Source organism: Petaurus breviceps, unplaced genomic scaffold (assembly GCF_028583685.1).
Source record: "Petaurus breviceps papuanus isolate PSGF00001 unplaced genomic scaffold, PetGlider_PUasm1.0 98, whole genome shotgun sequence".
NCBI classification, from domain to species: domain Eukaryota; kingdom Metazoa; phylum Chordata; class Mammalia; order Diprotodontia; family Petauridae; genus Petaurus; species Petaurus breviceps.
In genome coordinates this window covers 7,482,861-7,498,764 of record NW_027187460.1, presented here as the reverse complement: position 1 = coordinate 7,498,764, position 15,904 = coordinate 7,482,861, and the positions used below count along the sequence as shown (strand labels likewise).

Below are 15,904 nucleotides of genomic sequence, written 5' to 3'. Positions count from 1 at the left end.
GCTTCTCTCTGGTAACTATGTTAGTTATGTATGTAAGGGTCAGACAGCTAGAAGCCCTGTCTGTTGGTCTGTTGCATTGTGTTATTTTCTCTGTCTGTATTTTTTTGCCTGCTTGTAACTTTTATTTGTATTTTCTCTAAAGTTCAGGGTGCTTTCTTCAATGTGTTTGATTAAATGATATGTGTTTGATTAAAGTAAGATTGTTAACCTCTTTTGAGTTGCTTTCCTCTAGAAAAGCAGATCAAATAACCTGTGCTAACAGCCATCCTGGGCATGCTAGGGTGCTTGCTGATACATGGAGTTAGAATGCAGATCAAAGCATATTGTTTTTCATTTTATTTTTTCATGTTTTTTTTTCTTTTGGTCTGTTTTTTCTTTCAAAATGGCTAATATGGAAAGACATTTTAAATGATCACATATATATTACCTATATCAAGTTGCTTACAGTCTTAAGAGTGGGGGGAGTTGAGGGAGAAAAGAAGAAAATATGGAACAAAAAATATTAAAGTGAATGTTAAAAATTATCTTTACATATAATTGGGGGGGAAATAAAATACTATAAAAAAGGAGAAGTTAATGGGAAAAAAGTTCTTCCTTAAACTGAGTAAAATTCCTTCTCACAACAGGTTCTAATACTGCCCTTTGGAGTCATATATAAGAAGTCTAATCCATCTTCCAGATGATAGAGCTTCAGACAATTGAAGTCAAGAAAGCAGTGATCACTGAGTCAACATGATATCATCATGAACAGATCATGCCAGACAAACCTCATTTCCTATAGGTTCTTGGAACAATCAAGCAAAAACATTTCTCAAAGACAAATAGGAAACATTCCATGGGATACATAGGTCAGTAGAATACCCTGGATATAGTATGTGTGAAATCTCACCAAGGTATTTGACAAGGAAATTGTGCTAGCCTTCTTGGACAAGATGAAGAGACCTATGCAGGATGAATACACAGAAAGTTTCCAAACTGGTAGAATGACCACACTCATAATGGAACAATAAAAAAGCACTAACTGGAGTCAGAAGACTTAGTCTCAAAGCCCATCAATGTATGATCAAACATATACTGACAATCATAATAATTTGAGAGATTTGTTAAATTCTTGAGAAAAATTCAGGTCAACTATATTTACAGAATTCCCCTCCATTTGTCATGGGACTTGTGGCAGAAAAAGCACTAGCTCTGAAACTGTAGAACCAGGCTTTAAATCCCACCTCTGACCCATGATTTCAGACAAATCATTTAACTTCTCTGGGCCTTAGTTTACTCCTCTGTAAAATTAAGGAGTTATACTGAAAGCCTTGAAAGTCTTACCCAGATCTAAATCTAGTATTCTAGGAATATCTGTCCTGTAGAATCCAAATTGATCATCTGTTCCTTAATAAGTATTCATGAATCAGTATAAACCTGGAGAGAGTTCCCTAGTGGAATGGATCTTTCCTTGGCCTTATTTAATTCCATATTTTATCAATGGCTTGGATAAACACATAGATGGAATACTTGCTATAGAACAGTCAAATCTCAGGTTTAGAAGAGATCATCTACTTGAATTCCTAGCATATGGGAATGCCCTCTATAGTAAAGTGGTAAGTCAGTCTTCATTTGAAGGGTTCTGCCTCCCAAGACAGGGCAGCAAGGTGGTGCAGTGAACAGACTGTTGCGCCTAGAGTCAAGAAGACTTATATTCTGGGGTGGCTAGGGGGCACAGTGAATAGAGCACCGGCCCTGGAGTCAGGAGGACCTGAGTTCAAATCCAGCCTCAGACACTTAACACAAAAACTAGCCGTGTGACCTCAGGCAAGTCACTTAACCCCAACTGCCCTCCAAAAAGCAAAAAAAAGAAGAAGACTACACATATTCCTGAGTTCAAATCTGGCCTCAGACACTTACTAATCGTGTGATCCTGGATAAGTCATTTAATTCTGTTTGCTTCAGTTTCCTCATTTGTAAAATGAGCTAGAGAAGGAAACAGAAAACCACTTCAATATCCTTGCCAAGAAAACCCCAGATGGGGTCAAAAATAGGCAGACATGACTGAAAAATGATTAAAACAACAACCTTCCAAAACAATTCATTCTACTTTGGGAAGCTCTGAATTATTAAAACATTTTTAAGGCTAAATCTGCCTCTCTTCAACTTCCACCCAGTGTTGCCAGTTCTCCCATTTCCTGTAGTCTTACTCAAATACTTCTCAAATCCTTCTTCTCTTTCTGCTCTAGACCTTCTCCTTTTCCTTCTCTTCCTTCAATTTCTCAAGCTCTCCCAAATTCCTCTTTTCCAAATTCAACCTCTAGCCTCCTGCACAATTGAAACCCTTCACAATTTCTTTTCCTTCTTCCGTAGTTCACGTCCTATTCCTTTTCCCACATAACTTTCTCCCAGTGAGGTTAGAAGTAGAATCCCCAGTTCTGACCTCTTGGATCAAGCAGAACCAATCCAGTTCTTCTTCCATATGCCACACCATTCAAATATTTTATCAAATTTGAGATGACACAAAGCTAGGAGGGAAAGGGAGCATAATGGATGAAAGATTAAGTACCTCAAAATATGACGGTCAGAAATATTTTAAGACATTCTCAACATTGAGCAGGTTGGATAAGATAATCTCTGAGATAACTTCCAAAAACAGAATGTAATTAAAAGGTGACAGAGAGCTTATCAAGACTTGCTGGAACTATTTCCCGGTGGTTCTCAAGAACATAAAGGATTCTGATCAGTTCTGAGATAATATTTACAAAGTGCTTCACCTGGCACATAGTAGCCATTTAATAAATATTTGCTCCCTTCCTAAAGGAATGTAGAGAGTATTAACAAGCATTATGAAGTTATGGGCAGGAAACTTAAAAACATTTGGGCAAAGTGCCCTGTTCATCACTGCACCGACAAAGGGAACAGCTTCAGAAAGGAAAGATAGATTTGGGAAGTAAACACTTATTTGAGAAGATGAAACCGAGGACTGGGAATTGGATTTCTGGACCATAGCTTAAAATATCAGAATAACAGGCAGTTGGTCAAATCCTTTTCTCCACCACTACCCCCCGTTTCTTTTTTTACTCCTTGTTTTAAGGGATGGTTCTGTGGGTGAGAAAGAGAATATTGCAAATAAAGGACAGAAGTTCAGGTCCTGGTTATGAGCAGTTTGGTTTCATCTTGTCCACCCACCACTAAATCCTGCAGTCTGCCGCTGCCCCTGCTGTGCCTTTCTTTCTGCTCCTATGATCACAGCCAAAGAAAAGATGCCTCACCAATACCCAGCATTGACACCAGAGCAAAAGACAGAGTTCTTTGATATTGTTCACCAATTTTTGCTCCAGGCAAAGGAATCCTGGCGGCAGATGAATCTACCAGCAGCATTTCAAAGCATTTTATAATCCATTGGAACTGAGGACAGAGGAAAATGGGTGCCTCTATAGAGGAAGCAGATGTCACAGCAGATGACCGAGTAGACACCTGTATTAGAGGTGTTATCCTTCTCCATGGGATACTGTTCCAGAATGATCATCCATTCTCCAAGGTCATCAAGGCCAAAGGCATTGTTGTGGGCATCAAGGTACACAATGGCACAGGAGCCCTGACAGTGATCCAATGGTGAGACTACCACCCAAAGTCTAGATGAGCTAGCCAAGCACTGTGCCCAGTAGAACAAGGATGGGACTGACTTTGCCAAGTGGCATGGATACTGCAGATTGCAGATATTATGCTTTCCCCACTCACCATCCCAGAGAATGGCAAAGTGCTGACCTGATATTACAGAATTTGCTAACAGAACTGCACTGTTCCCATTGTGCAAGTGAAGATCCTTCCTGATGGGAAACATGATCTGAAGCACTGTCAATATGTCACCAAGAAGGTCCTAGCTGTTATCTACAAAACTCTGAGGGACTACCATGTCTATCTGGAAAGGATCTTGCTGAAGCCTAAAATGGTCACTGCTGGCCATACCCATACCCAAAAGTTTTCCCATGAGAATATCACAATGGCAACTATGACTGCCCTTTGCCATACTGTGCCCCCAGTAGTCAATGGTATCACCTTTCCGATACTTCTGAGGGCCATCAACACCTGCCTCTTTCACAAGCCATGGGCCTAACTTTTTTCTCATGGCCAAACTCTGCAGGCATCTGCCCTCAAGACCTGGAGTAGAAAGAGAGGAAATTCCATGGCTTTCCAGGAGAAATATATTAAGTGGACTATAGCTGCTCCAGGCAAGTTATTCAAGGCAAGTACATACCCCTAGTGGAAAATCAGGAGCTAGAGTCAGCTAGCCACTCTTTGTCTCTAACCACTCCTACTAAATCAAGGCCTTCCACCTGGGTATGCCCTAAGCCTCCAGGCCATCCTTCACACTCTAGGAAGAGACTGAGATCCCAAAATTTCATGCTAACTTCTCCCATCACCCCTAAATTGTGCAGTGTTGTGGCTCTGTCCTGTCTAGTGGCCCTTCCTCAGCCTACTTCTTCCAACAAATAGCTAATTAACAAGGTGAGCAGAAGAGAGAAATAAAGGTGCTATGAAAACAAAAGCTAGCAATATACTTTTTAAAGAAAGAAAGCAGTGATCTCAAAGAACCAAAGTGACTTCATTAAGAATGGGGTAGGCCAGACTAACTTGAATCTTTTTTTTAAAGATCACCAAACTGGTAACTCAGAATAATATTATAGATATAGTTTACTAAATCTTAGAAAATCATTTGACAATGTCTCTCATGTTATGCTGATAAATAAAATGGAAAGATATGTTCAGACAGTAGTACAATTAGGTTGATTCAGAACTGGTTTAAAAGTCAAATTCAAAGGATAGTCATTGATGATTCAATGTTAATGTTGAAAGACATTTCTAGTGGCATGTACCAAGGATCTGCCTATTGTTTTATGCTGTTTCACATTTTCTTTTTATCATTGACTTGGATAAAGGTACAAATGATATTTGTGAATGACACAAAGTTCAAAGTCATAGTTAAAACACTAAAGGACAGAGTCAGGGTCAAAAAGAAAAAAAAACACACCAAAAAAAACCCAAAAACCTGACAGGCTGGAACATTGAATCTAATAGGATGAAATATAATAAATATAAATGAAAATATTGCTCTTGGGTTCAAAAAATCAATTTCACAAATATAAGATGATGGGGTAGGACAGGCATGACTAGAGAGCTGTCAATCTGAAAAAAGATACAGGGATTTTATTGAACTGAAAATCCAATAGGCATAAACACTGATATAGAACCCCAAAAAGGAGGAATAGATTGCTTTAGAAAGTGATTAAAGTTTTAGTGATTTGGAGATTTTTAAGTTGAGATAGATTGACCATTTGTCCAGTATATTTTAGGATGAATTCTTGTTCCAGTAGAGTTGTACTAGATGAGATTCCTTCCAACCAAATTCTGTGGTTCCATAACTCCAAGGTTAGCAGTCACCAAGCTAGAAGGGTCTTAGAAACCACAAGTGTAACATCTTCATTTTTATGGCTAAGTAAAGCTAGCCTAGAAAGTGAGAGTCATTTAAGCAAGATCACACAATGAGTATGGCAAACCTGGGACTAGAATGTCAGTCTCCTAATCTTGTGCTTTTTTTATTCTATCAGGCCATGGACCCAACCCTATTCTTCTCCAGTGAATCCCTTCCTAAGATCTTTCAATGAGAAAGCTGAGGCAAAAGGAAGGGCTCTCAAATTGTAGTTTTCTTTACAAGCATGCATGAAGAGAAAATAATGGCTACAGCTCTGGTAATGGGAAAGAAATAAGGCCAAGGACTGTTCCTGAATATGTATGGGATTCAGAATTCTCCCTAGAGAGCAAGACTTAAGAGTTTAAGGCCTGTGAGAAAGGTAAAGAGGTCAGAAATCTTCCCTAGGAAGCAAGACTTGCAGTTGTAGGACTTATGAGAAGGATATGGGGTCCAGAATTCTTCCGAGGGAGTAGATGCTGGCATTCCCCAGGACTAAATTATCTGAATGGTACCTTCTGACATCGAGATTCACTGATCTTATAACTCCTTGAAATCAAAGCACAGAAGGAAGAGCCCCCACTTATACAGGAGAGAATCATGAGGCACACTGGGGGGCAGGGAGTCTGGATTCAGAAATGTTGGAGGACTGCACTGCTTCTGTTTTTAAATGTATCGTTTTACATGGACTGATAGGATGGTAGTTATGCAAGCAAAGGCATTCAGGACTGTGAAATCTTTACCCTGGAAGTGGCCTGGGGAGGTAGCAGGGAGTTTGTGCTTTTAGCTCAATGCCCAGAACTGAGGAGCAATGCCGGGCTGCTTCTGTCTCAAAGACCATTTCCAAAGAGAATTTGATTTTCCCACTGACTGGACGATCCCATTCTAGGTTACCCTCCATCCATTCCTAATTGAAGTTTGATTGGCAGTTAGAGCTTTGTTACTCGTGATCTCCCTCCTTAGGTAGACTAGACAAACCTGGAAGTGGGAGTCAGGGCACTTGGGTTCTAGTCTCAATTCTGCTATTAAGTCACTGTGTGTGACCCCAGAGAAGTCACTGAAAAACCTCTTTTGAGCCCCAGTTTCCCCGTCTATAGAATAGGAAGGCTGAATGAGATGATGGAGGCTCCCTTCAATCTCAAATATTCTGGGATCTAAGGTCACATCCAGATCTACAGAGCTTCAGTTCTAAGAATTTCTCATCAAGTAAGTGATCACACAAGTAATTTTGTATAAAGGGTTTGGTTAATCATGGATCTCTATTTAAATGTCAGTTTTTATCATTATTCCATTTTATCCTCATAATAATCCTTTTGAGAGGTATAATGGCTTAGAAGGCTAGCCTCAGAGTCAGCAACACCTGAGTTCAGGTTCAGACCAGACATAAACTAGCTGCAATAACCTGGGTAAATCAAATTATCCTCAGCAATGCAGATAGCAACTATTTACAGCTTATAGTCTTAGAAGGTTTCTTTGAAACAATTTCTTTCCTCACCAAGATCTCTGTATAGCAATGAAATTCTGGGTTTTAATAAAAAAAATTTAATATTTTAATCCTCTAAGGTAGGTAATTTCTATTACCTCCATTTTATATGTAACACAGGATTCTCTAGGCATGCCCAGTTCTCCTAACATGGAAACACTCTTGAGAGACCTTCTGAGCCTGTGGCTAACCTGAATCCTCCTGCACCCTCTACCACGAGGATAGCCTACTTCGATTGGCTGTCTGCATCTTTAAAATTGGGGGGAATTTCTTGGCAAAGATATTGAAATGGTTTGTCATTTCCAGTTTAGCTAACATGGATCCTCCCGTACCCCCTACCGTGAGGATAGCCTAGTCTGATTGGCTGTCTGCATTTTTTAAATTGGTGAGACTGAATCACTCGCTCTTTTTCTGCTACACTCTGACTTTTATTGCCTCTGTCCATTTTACCCAATACCAACAAATGGGTCTGGCGGCATTCGATTCTGTGTTGTGCTGTTTGCCCTCCTCAATTTTAAGGGTCAGAGGTGGTCCCCACAGACCAGGAGTTGAAGCCAAGGTGACCTTGGAGACAAGATCACAGGTGGGATGGAGCAGTCAGTCATCCTGGCATGGAAGCCCTGAGAAGACTGGGGACCATGATGTGAGCCCAAGGGGGGTTTCAGATTTGGAATAGAGTAGGAACTAAGTCAAGTTATGAACATCATCCTCTTCCTTTCTTCAGAGACTAAGGTAGTATATGAGAAGAAGAGGATTATACCTCCCATATGCTGGGAGAATAATTTATTTGTGATTGTACCTTCTGAAGGAAATATTTCTGTCTAAAAACTAACCTGATTGTTAATGACTAATGGAACTGGGGTGTAGGGGACAACCCTGCACTTCAGGAGGACGTCATCAGTGGGTGCTGGAGCCGTTGGCAGAAAGCCTAGATGCCCTAAGACTCCTTTGGAGTACTGGAGAGCCCTGAGATTAGAGTGAAATATAGCATACCTGGCCTTCCAGGCAGTGAGGGCCACAGTAGTCTATGTTACATAGAAATAAGGAAAATGAGAATGAGAAAGATAAAGGGAATCACCAGGGTCACACACAATCAAACTCAGATCTCCTAAGAGTCTAAAATTTTTCCCATCCCAGCAGACTTTCCACTTTTGTGATAGGTAAATAAAACCTTTTATATATGATGGAGCACATAATTAAATGAAATTTATAATAATAGAATTCTAAGCCTAGAAGTGATTTAAGGAGTTATCTAATCCAGTGTCATCTAACTCAGACAAGAAATGGTGACCACTATTCTGTATATAAGCATCTCTGTGGGCCACATGATGTTTCGGGCTTTAAAATAAAATATTATCTATATTTTACTGTGGGCAACTGGGTGGTGGATAGTGTCAGGCCTGGAGTCCAAATACCTGAACTCAAATCCAGCCGCAGATACTTACTGGCTGCGCGACCCTGGGCAAGTCACTTCACCCTGTTTGCCTCAGTTTCCTCATTTGTAAATGTGCTGGAGAAAGAAATGACAAACCACTCTAGTATCTTTGCCAAGAAAACCCCAAATGGGGTCACAAAGTGTCAGACACAACTGAAATGACACAAAATGTCTTATTGTGTTTTTATTTATTTCATTTAATATTTTCCAATTACATTTCAAACTGGTATGAGCTATATTCAGAGTGTAACCAGCATATTCACCAGAGTTTTTGACACCTCTGATCCAGTCCAAACTACTTTCAGATTGAATAAACCACCTCCACAGGAGGACCCAGAAACAGTTAGCCAGCTTCTGTTTCAATATCTCCAGTGAAATGGAGCTAATTATTTACCTTGCAAAGCAGGCTCTGGTTTTTTGGTTTTGTTTTTTAAAGAAGATTCTTTCTTGAATTGAGGTAGCATCAGGCTCCCCAAAGGATTACCCTCGGTGCCTAGTTCTGCCTTCCAGAATCTTGATGGAACTTGAATGTGATAATGTAGATAGGAAACTCTTCCCTCCACCTCATCTCTCATATCCAACTAGTCAAAAGTGACTCTGAGGCTTCCAGCCCAGGTGTCTAGGATGATGATGCCATCAGCAGAAAAAGGAAAGTTGGGAGAAAAGACAAGTTTTGAGGGAACAATGTGGAGTTCAGTTTAATAAATGTCAAGACCGTCACGGAAAAAGTCAAGCCTGACTATTTCCACTCCCAGTTCCCAGCATGAAGTACCTGTTTGACCTTGCACAAACAGAACTCTAAAAATCTCTAGGCCACAGACTCGACTGTAAAATAAAAACTACCACTACAACAAACTGGTTAGATTAGATGGTCTCTAAGGTGTTGTGCTTAGCTCTGAGACCTACATTTTAGGAAAGACTTTGACAAACTGGAGCACATCCAGAGAAAGGCAACCAGAATGGCAAGAGAGCAGAGGTCTCGTCAAATGAAGAATGGTTGAAGGAACGTGCATGCTTAGCCAAAAGAAGAAAAGACACGATCCTCTCAGTGCTTGTCAACAGCAATAGTCACAAGTTCCCTGTCACATGGAAGACAGATCAGATTTAGCTTAGCTGGGCCCAAAAGGGCAGAGCAATAACCAATGGAGGAAGACTTCCTCAGAGCTTTCTCAAAAGAGAAATGGTCAGCCTTGGCAGATAAGAAATTCACCAACACTGGAGGTCTTCTAGCCAAGACTGAATGACAGCTTGGACCAAAAACTCTGAGGGTCTCCCCCGTCCCAACACCCCAGACTGACTCATTTGTGAAGGCCAACTAGGCTATCTTTTGCCTCAATTCTTACCTAGCCTTTAACCACTGCATGGGTGTTGCCTCAGACAAACTGGGACCTGGGAAAGACCTTAGCTTAAAAAGGCCAGGGTCTCCCACTGCATCTGGAACCATCTCCAGTCATCCTGATCTGTAGCTTTCCAGTGGATCCCAGTGACACTGGAGGAGAGAGTGAGGCTGATGACTTTGTACAGCTCTGCTTCACTTAAATCCAGCTCACTTACAAGTCAAAACATCACCCTCCTAATGTCACTGGTCCTCTTCAAAATCAAAAACTGAACAACAGCAAATGACAACTTTTCCCAGCGTGTAAATGGGATTCCTACTCAGTTAGGCATAGAACTCAATAACCTCTGAAGCTACTTCTCACCCTGACATTCTGGGATTCTGCCCCTTGCAGTTCTAATATACTAGGAATCTATGATTCAGCTAACCAATGTCAAATGCAAGCTTTCAAAGGATTTTCATAAAATGTTTTAATAATATTTTATTTTTCCCAATTGCACATAAAAACAATTTTAACATCCTTTTAAAAAATTTTTTAATTCCAAATTCTTTCCCTTCCTCTCTCCTCCCCCCTCCCTGAGACAATAAGCAATTTGATATAGGTTATACATGAGCAACATGCAAAAAGTATTTCCATATAAAATGATTTTTCTTAAAGAAGGGAGCCGTCAACATAGAATGCAAGCTCTTCAGGTCCCCCCAACTGCCACTGTGCCCCCTCCCTCACTCTTTCTCTGAGAATTAGGAAGTAGTGCCTAGTGGAGAGTGGGTAAGCCAGGTAGACTGAGGTCAGGCCTGTATGTGTCCAGCATCACCACCAGGCAGAGAGGTTAAACCAAACATCCTGATGGTCCCTTTTTATCCCTAACACAGTTGGACACCAACACCAGGACTCTTTGTGCATGAGTCAAGGGCGAGAACAAGACCTCACTGTCTCAGGCTAATATGATGTGAAGTAGCAGAGCTATGGGAAACCATGAAAACAGAGAATGCCTGAGGCTCCCTCCGTGTCACTTCCTCTGAATCTGTGTGAAGGTTTCAGATGTGAATGGGTCTTGGATCAGAGGATCTCTAAAAACAACCAAAAAAAGTGGAGGGAGGCCTTTACAGTAAATGCCAGCTAAATAGCAGAGGAGAATAGCAGAAAACACTTAAACCTGGGATCAGGAAACCCAGGTCTGATAAAAAAAAATTCTTCTGATAACTTATTATGCAACCTTAGATAAGATATGTCACTTTGCCAGGTTTTGATGTCTTCATCTATAAAAGGAGGGCAGCTATGAGGTTCAGTGGATAGAATGCTGGGCCTGGAGTGAGGAAGTCCTAAGTTCCAATCTAGCACTTAATTGTTGTCAGTTTCTTCATCTGTAAAATGGAAATAAGAGTATCTGCTTCCCAAGGATTTTGTGAGGATAAATGAGCTAATATTTGTAAAGTGCTTTGCAAATCTGAAAGCACTACATAAATACTATCATTACTACTACTACTACTACTACTACTACTACTATTTGAGGTCTGAGTTCTCTTCCAGTTCCAACATTCTACATTCTAAGGTTAGGATATATAAAACTGAGGAGCCTTAAAGATAAATGCAACTGAAAGATTTTATAGATGAGAAAACTGAGACCCGGGGAGGAAAGTGACTTTCTCAAGGTCACTAACCTAATATTCCTGCTCCAAATTCAATACTCTCTCCTTTATAACATAGCTACTTCCCAGCTCCTTCCTGTTCAACAATGTATATTCAAAAATTCCTTGAAGCACCCTCATTTTATGGTTCTACCTTTTTTTGTTTAAGAAAAAGAGAGGGGGAAAGGCAAATAGCAGATCAGCAGTTGGGAAGATGCTCACAACATTTACTTCAATTGAGTTTCATTCTTCAGCTACCCTGTTTGGGGTCCATATGTTTCTGATTGGCTGATAACTAGTGCTCAGTGACAGGTGTCTCTGTTGCTAAGTCCCACTGTTCAGGAAGAGAACAAACATTCCAGTTCCTATAGGTGATCATTCTGCTGTCCTCTGCATTATTCAGACCACATCCAGAGTATTGTGTTCGGTTCTGTACACTCAACTCTGCTACTCAGAACTGTTCCATGACACCCCACAGCCTAGGAAAGAGCATCCAAATCCCTCAGCCTGGCATTCTCTAGACCCAACCCAATCGAGCTCCAGCCTCTCTTTTGAGCCTCATCTCCCCACTTGCATGCCCAATATCACAACCAGAGAGGGAACTTCCACTTCCTATGAATAAATCCTCCATATTGAATCTTTGCTTTCACTGTTGCTACCCTCCTCTCCGCTTATGGCATTCTTCCTTTTGTGCACTCACCTACTCTTCATAAGCTGTACCATTCACATGGCTCTTGCTGTCTTGTGTATCTTTCCAAGTGAGTGGATCTCAGACTCTATTTTCAAAGAGCTTACAATAAACTATATAAAGGCTTCTCTGCATCCCTATGTGTGCCTGCACATAGTAGGTGATCATATGATCCTAGATTTAGATTAGAAGGGACCTCAGAGGTTATCTAGTCCAAATCTCTCATTTTACGATTGAGCAGACCAAGGCCCAGAGAGGTCACTGGACTTGCCCATGGTCACACAGGTAAGTAATCATCAGATGCTCTGACAAAAGGGACAGTACTCTTTCTACTATGCCACACTGCCTCCTTGATTTCAGGGAAGGTTAACATCTTTCATCCCTAGGTCATGGTCTTTGATTTCACAGAATGATCATTTAACATTCTATTATTTTAGTTACTTTCCAGTTCTAACAATTTTTAATCTTACTATGGTTACTTTGCATCCAAAATAACAAGTGAAAGGTCACACAAACAGCAAATGATGTGGTGGAATTCCCTTTCTGGAGAATTCCAACACCAATCAATCACTGTCAACAAATTATCATCAGCAATAAGTTAATATACCATATGCAGATATCAACAATATCAATAACGTATAGGCAAATTGAAGTCAGATTGCCTTTGAACAAATAAATTCCCTTAGAAAAAGCAATATAAGTGATCTCTAAATTTGGATGTCCAATAAATATCATGTCCACATGCAAACCACTGTGCTATGCACTGGGAAAATACAAAGATACCTCATGGAGTTTAGTATTAATTAGTATCTCAGATCAGTAGCTTTCATCACTGAAAAGAGAGGGGAAATGACCCAAGTTTTAATGAGGATCAGGAGTAGGATGGGGCAAAGAGGTAAAACTAAGGAAAAAGTTCTTACTCAAAGAGGACAGAATTTGGCTCTAGGGCTCTGTAATTTGGGGAAACCCCTTCCAATTCTAACATTCTATGTTCTAATGTTACTTCCAGATCTAATATTCTAAGGTCAGATCTGACTTAACATTCTAATATTCTCTAACTCTCTGTTTGCTACCTTGAATATACACAAAACACCACATTTCTTCTTGACCTAAATCCAGCAACAGCCATACACAGAAAATGCCAATGTGGTGGAACTCCATTTCTGGCAAATTACAACCCAAGTCTTCAAAATGCTCCCATGCACTACAATGAGCAAATTGCAATTCCCATTCCAATGAAGCCGTTACATTAACAGAGCTGTTCAACAGAAAGAAAAAAAAAAACTTTCACTAAGTGAGAGTATGTGGGTGTATTTTCTAAGAAGAAAATTACCTCTGCAAGGTTCCAGGGCCTCAGCCAAAATAAATTAAAAAATAGAACCTTAGCAATAATGAAAATCCAAATTGCAACCATTTTGTCCAACAATGAAAAAAATGAAACTGTTCTGAATAATACCTATTATTTCCCAAACATCAAAATGAGCCCCTAGGTCTATTCATGGACTAACTCCTAATGACACCAATTTTCACCCATTGGCAAAAGTGCCAGTCATTCATGCATGTTACTCCCAGTTTATGTCCTTGATCTAAGATTCAGCAAACTGGTTATGCCAAACTAACAGAAGCCTGGATTTTTGAAAGACCGTAGAACGTCAGATCTAAAATGGCCCTTAGAACATAAAATGTTGAAAGTTGAAAGGACCCTTAAAATGGAATGTTAGCATAGGAAGAGACCTTAGAGCAAAGAATACCATAGTAGAACATAAAATTGATAGTTGGAAGAGGACTTAGAACATAGACTGTTGAAACAGAAAAGAGAACTAGAATGTACCTTAGAACACAGAATGATGGAACACAGATCAAAGAATGTAGTTACTAGAAGAGACCACAGAGGGCATCTGCCCCAACAGCCTCAGTTGGCAGATGAAGACTATGAAAACCACAGAAAACAGAGACTGGGATGGTTTCTGGTTATGTGGTTTTTTAAGTCAATGTGTAGTCTTCAGGAATCCTTATGTAAAGTTTAATGGTTCCTTTTTCTATCTGAGTTTAACACCACTGGCAATGAGGATCTTCCCAAGTCCATGCAGGGGGAAAAAAAAGATTGCACTAAACCCTGCCTCAACCACAAAAGGCAATTGGAAAGACAAAAAATAGAATTATGGGTACAGAAGTGTTCTAAGCACTTCATAAGTGTAAGGCTTATAATTAGACTATAGACTATAGGAAACAGACTCAGGTACTTCATATACATCTACCTTGGTATACCTACCTACCTTCATATACCTTGGTCATTCATGAGTATTGATCTAGACCAAGAATGTTTTTCCATGACTCTTGGAATCATGAATTCATAGAATGTCAGAACCAGAGGATGCCTTAGAATATAAAATGTTATCACACAGAATGTAGGCTGTCAGAGTTGGATGGACCCTTAAAGATCTAGCCCAACGTGTGCTCATTTTACAGATGCTAAGAATGAATCTTAGATAAAAGTGGTGGTGTACCCAAGGTAGCACAGAAAGTTAATGCTGCAGACAGGGCTAGAACCCAAGTCTAGGTCTCCAGATTCCCATTATTCCATGTGCTCTGACTTCTATACCATAATGGTCAAGCATAGCTATGAACAGAGGTTGTCAATCATGCTGTGTCCAGTAACAATCCTGAGTGCAGCCTGAACTCTAGATTAAAACATAGTAAATACTTAAAAAAATAAATAACAATACAATAGAATGAAGATAATTTTAATATGTGGTTTTTGAAGTCAATGTGTAACCTGAGGAAATCCTTATGGACAGTTATTGATTCCTTTTTCCATTTGAATTTAACACCACTGGCAATGAGGATCTTCCCAATTCCATCCAGGCAACAGAATGTGAGTTTGACATCTTCTAAGATAGGCTGAATGGTATGACAGTGACTGGGAATGGTTAGAAATAGTAAAATGGGGGGAGGGGTAGCTAGGTGGCACAGTGAATAGAGCACCGACCTTGGAGTCAGGAGGACCTGAGTTCAAATCCGACCTCAGACACTTAACACTTACTAGCTGTGTGACCTTGGGCAAGTCACTTACCCCAACTTCCCTGTCTTCCCCCCTCCAAAAAAAAGAAATAGTAAAATGGGTTGCACACTTCCATGGCTCCAATATTCTGTATGGCTTAGGCAGAGGTTATATTTTTTCTACAGTTTTTCCCCCCATTTATTACCATTCCACCTTCAAAAACAATGTAATTTAACAAACATTGATTAGATATGTTCTATTAATTGTACTTAGTACTAGAGATACAAAGATGAAAAATGATATTGTCTTGCTCTCAAGGAACTTATACTCCATTGGAGAGATAAGGCATGGGGCATGGGTATAGATTACTATAATAGAAGAAAGAACCTTATTAAGGGCACACATTCTTCTCCTTGATGCTCTCTTCTCTCAAGGTTTTTGTGACGCTGCTCTCCTGGTTTTCTTCCTACTTTTCTGACCACATCAACCCCCTATTCAATAAACTCCCATTTCTTCCAGGATCAAATATAAAATCTTCTGTTTGGTTTTCATAGACATTCATAACTCAGCCCCTTCCTATCTGTCCAGTCTTCTTATACCTTATTACCCCCCAACACACACACACACACACACACACACACACACACACACACACCATATACATACTCTACAATAAAGTTACCTTTACTTTTCCTTTCACGTGACACTCCATCTCTAGACTCTGAGCATTTTCACTGCCTTTTCCCTCTGAGATTACCCCCAACATACATAAATAGGAGAGAGAGAAAGATAGAGAGACACAGAGAGAGAGAGAGAGAGGTAGATGATAGATAGATAGATAGATAGATAGATAGATAGATAGATAGATAGATAGATAGAT

The 15,904-nt window shown here is 40.0% G+C and overlaps 1 protein-coding gene and 1 pseudogene across 1 annotated transcript in view; one reads left to right on the top strand and one right to left on the bottom strand.

Annotated features, from left to right (window-relative positions):
- Positions 1–15,904, bottom strand: part of KCNK9 (potassium two pore domain channel subfamily K member 9) — a 199,789-nt gene that overhangs the window by 143,385 nt on the left and 40,500 nt on the right. The window lies entirely within an intron of this gene.
- On the top strand, positions 1,179–4,304 carry LOC138155720 (fructose-bisphosphate aldolase A-like; annotated as a pseudogene).